This window comes from Pteropus alecto, unplaced genomic scaffold, assembly GCF_000325575.1.
Source record: "Pteropus alecto unplaced genomic scaffold, ASM32557v1 scaffold86, whole genome shotgun sequence".
Classification (NCBI taxonomy): domain Eukaryota; kingdom Metazoa; phylum Chordata; class Mammalia; order Chiroptera; family Pteropodidae; genus Pteropus; species Pteropus alecto.
In genome coordinates, this window is record NW_006442109.1 from 28557610 (window position 1) to 28562395 (window position 4786).

The following is a 4786-nucleotide window of genomic DNA, read 5'->3' on the forward strand; positions in this document are numbered from 1 at the left end:
CCTGAGCTTGAGGTTCAGGGCCTCAGTACTCACCATCTCTGGAGTCGGGGTCCGAGCCCTGATCTGGTCTGGCTGGCAGGCGTGAAGGCCTTGGGCAGAGGACATAGACCTGTCTTGCTGGGGCAGACAGATAACATAGGACAGACTGAGCAGCCTGGGTGGGGTGGGAGGCCTGCCGGAAGGTGAGGATGCCCATAGCAGGGTGAGCACATCGGAGTCAATTTACAACAGAGTATGATGTTCATGTGTTCTCCCCTACCCAACCCAAAGGTGTTGCAGGCCAGCAGAGCCTCAACCACGTATATCCCCTCTTTCCTTTAGCTCTATGCTTTATTAGTGATAAATGCTCAGCAAGTGTTTGGATTTATTGCTTGGCTAAGAGAGGTGATGCTCCCTTGTCAGAAGGGCACCAAGAAGAAGAGAAAGGAGCCCTGGGGAGCAAAGAAGACCTTGCTGGGGTGAGGGGCTGGACTCAGGGAGAGGAAGGCTAAAGGTAGTCTCCTGTAGCAGAAGAGGTTAAGGTGCACTCTCAGGAGGGTGCAGACTAACAGTGTAGGCCAGAAGGCAGGATGTCCCTCTCTGTGACCCCCAATTCCTGTCAACAGAGCCAGCAAGGCCTCCTGCTCCTGGGGTGCCCTATGGAGTGGGGAGGGAGGCAGGACAGCCAAGCACCCTTACATGGTTTGGATGGACAGGTTTCTCACAGCAGGAGGGCGAAGGTGACTGACCCTGGGTGCGGGGGCTGGAGAGCCTGCCGCAGGGCTGGGGCAATGGCTTCAGCGATTCAGGGCAGGTGCAGTGGGGAGGCCTCCACCCCACCACCCAAACTCTTGGGCATGTCACTGACCCTGATTGCCAAAGAGAAGCTAATATCACCTGCCCTGGCTAATTCACAGATTTCAAGCTTGACAAGATCAAACAGCATCACATGTGTGAGGGCTTTGGCAAAGTCAGATGTAAGTGCAAATTTTTATTACTATTATCAGGATTAGAACTGAGAACTTATTTGACTTCCTGGCCTTCTCATTCCTTCACTTGGTCACACTGGGATCTTCCTGCCAGACATGACACTAACTCTGGCCTCCGGTATCATTCAGAGTATCTCACTGACAGGCTCCTGAGAGGTTCCCTTCCTGCCCCAGCCTCTTGCAACACCCTCCTTTCCCCTAAGGTGATCAAATGTCCAGGTTTGCCTAGGACTAAAGGGTTTCTGGATGAAGGACTTTCAGTGCTAAAACGGAGTCAGTTCCAGGCAAATCAAGACAATTGGTTACCCTATTGTCCTCCCCACCTCCAGGTTGCTTCCTCTTCCCTGTGGTGACTATGATGTCCTGGGCATTTCAGCGTGCTCTCTCTCAAAGGCCCTTCCCTCTTCTTGGTGGGACTGGCAAGGTCCCTCCAGGTTCTGGCCATAGCCTCCTGCTTGTGCGCTCCCTGCACCCCACTCTTCCTCATGTCTCACCTGGCTGACCTATTCTGGCTTCAGCTTCCTAAACTACTGTGTGGCCTCCTCAGCCCTTGCTGTGAAACTTCCAGCAAGCCCCTCTGGACCACTTTATATGCCCCCGCAGCCCCACGCCCTTTCCCCACACCCTCCTCTGTCCTTCAGTAGCCTCCCCAGTCTGGTCTGCACCTTTTAACCTAACTTTCTCTGGCTGGTCAGAGCCAACACCACTTCCCATGCTGCATTCGTGGAAGGCCCTCTCACTACCATTTCCTTGCTGAGTCTTGCTCATCCCCTTGAAACTGATCTCCTGGAACAGTCTTCCTCCATTGGCCTGAGCCCTATGCTGCCCTGGCCTCACTCAGGCTAACTTGGCCCGGCATTGGCAAGTGCCTCCAAAGTGGAGCCTGGGGCTTCACCTACTTGTTCCTTTGTTGCCCTGGCCAGGTGAAGCACACAGTAGGTGCTGCTATTGTCATGGGCAAGCCCTAACAGGGGCAGTACTTAGCCTCTGGTGTGGGCAGCTCTGGGCTGGGTCTCAGGAGTGGGGTTTGGGTAGTCCTGGGAAAACACTGTCAGTCACTTTTGCAGCCACCAAGGAGAAGAGAGCCCCCAATAAAAGAGAACCTCAACAAGGGAACCCCCAGGGGTTCAGTTCCACATCAGGGTTCACATTCCATTTCCGGGCTTAGAACTGGGAAGCTTGTGAAGAAGCCCCAGCCCTGGGTGTGCCCTAGAAAGCAGAATGGAGGGATGGGTCTCCAGACTAGCCTTCCTCCTGCTTCCTGATGCCTCAAAGGGCTTCAGCTGCACCCTGCTCTGGCATGTGTGTTCTTGGGAGAGGCAGGGCCCAGACTTTGTCCCTGGCAACTGGAGCCTGCCCAGGACTGGTCCATCCAGCCCTAGGCCCTACTTCCTGTACTTAGTCCTCCCCACACTGAGCTAGGACTATCCTGACCCGAAAGGTCTGTACATATTCTATTAAGTAGGAGTTAGGATAGCAGTCTCTTGAGCTAGGAATGGCTGCGGTGGGGAGTAGGGGGAATGGGTTTATAGGAAAGGAACACTGTACTTTAAGCCACCCTCTTCCTCCCTCCCATTTGGAGGGCCACCTGTCTAGTAGCTGGGCTCTCATGGAATCCAGCCTTGCCCATTCTCTTCCTCAATACTCATCCACCCACCTAGAGCTGGTAAGTGGCACCAGTCAGTGACCTCTAAGGGCTCAGACCCAGCCAAGAAGAATGATTCCTAGGCACTGGGATGTAAGCCTGAAACTGGGCTCAGTGGGATGCAGAGGCAGGTAAAGCACAGGGACTACATCCAGGAGCACCCAGTGCTGGCTGGAGAGAGATGGCAGCCAGAGCCTGGGACTTCAGAAGGTAGAGGGCATGGGGGAGGGGACCAGGCAGGGAGGACACTCTGGAGGGGGTGGGGCAGGAACCTGGCCTTGCTGGATTTGCTGAGCAAGGGACAACATGTAGAGAGGCATAGTGAGAATGCTGAGGGGGTGACTCAGGATCTCCTCACCAGGTCACAAAATGTTCTCATACCCTAGGGGTCTTCAATGTGTTCAGGCTCTAGAAGGCTGGCAGGAGGCAGCCTTTGGGATGCCTCGAAGGATCCAGAATGTGCCTCTCATGGTTACCTGAGGCAAGGAGAAAACTATTTTAAGCTTTACCCTGGGTCACATGTTGTTCCAGATATATATGGATGTTACCATGTTATTTTATTTCATCTGCCAATGACTCAGTGAAGTAGGTATACCTCATTTTAGAGATGAGGACCAGAGACATAAGGAACTTACCTAAGATCACACAGCCAGTGAGGGGCAGAGATAATTTGGAATCTACCATCCTGCTCTGCTTCATCTTATGACAAAGGTGAAGAAGGACAAGGGCTGGAGTGCTTATATTTAATGATCAGACATCTACAGAGAAGCCGTTCTGGAAACAGCAAATGGGGTCTTGAGAAGCGCAGGCCCCATGATGGGGCCTCTGCCAGGTCTGTGCCCTCAGTCTCAGTATGTGGTCTAGAGGGTCTTTCTTCCCTTGAGACCTCCCTCCTCTTTCCTCCTTAATGAGAATCCCCAGCCTTGCAGCCAATCTTGCCCTCAGGGTTGGCTGAGTCTGTGTACGGTGGACCAAGAATACCTTCCCAAGGGAAGAGATATGACCTGCCCCTGTAAAGTATGGGGGTAGGTGGTATGGGGGTGGGGAGTGGAAAGAGAGCTGGGCAGGGAGGCAGGTGACTGGGTGGCTTCTAGTAGAATCTGTGCTATAAACAGGCTGTGCAGCTTGGGCAAATGGCATTATCTTTCTGGGCCTCCTCATCAATAAAATAAGTCTTCTACAATTGCATAGCTTCTTTAGTCTGATGGAGATGAGAGGTGGGGATTACAGAGACTTAAGAGAGGAGCTGGGGAGGAGGAATCGGGGAAAGGAAGACCCCCTCCCCCAACCAGGCTCGTGTAACTCTGCTGCCCCCTAGTGGTTGCATGGAGTAACAGAGACATGGTCTCATGGAGAACATCATGCAGATCATCTCCCTGCCTCCCGCAGACATGAAAGAAAGGTTCACTTTTAGGGGCCTTTACCAGCCACTGCCTCCCTCGAGGCTGTGTGCATTCTGGGTGAGAGAAAGGCAGTCGCAGCCTATGCTCAGGGTACGCACGGCTATGCCTAGGATTGCATGGGTTATGCACTCATGTATTCATTCTGCAAGTGCTGCAGGAGGGTCTGTAGTTTGCAAGGGCACTCTGCCAGGCCCTGGAAATCTGGAGGCACTTGGCACACCATTTCTTCCCTCAGAGAGGCTCTGTTCAGTGGGAGAGCAGAAAAGCAAACCACAGACTCTGGAGAAAATAGGAGAATGTGGTGGCTGCTCCAAGGTGTGACATATTGTGTGAGTAACACTTGGGAAGCACATAGCCAACAACTCTGAGGCCCTGTCTTAATGCTGGTATGTTCTGGGCATGTGGGCCTCCAGCCTGATGGGTTGGAAGTCTCTCCCTGTGGGCCCAACGGGATGGCTGGATTTTTACCTGTGCCTCCTGCTCCCCTGCTACTGTCCTGCCCCTAGTCTGGCTGGGAAAGGGAGGAAGGGGGACAGCAGACCTTGCCTCACCCCTGCAGCTTCTTCTATCTACACCCATTCTCCTCAGACCCGGTCTAGGAGTCTGGGTTCCAAAGATGACAGAGAACATTAGGTCTCGGCTACATCTTCCCCTCCCAGGCTGGTGCTCTGTGGACCTCCCAGCTTCAACAACACGGTGTGGGCAGGTGATGGGAAGCTTGACTGCCACCCCACCAGTGCCCTGCCCCTCACCATCAGAGCCTCTGCTGG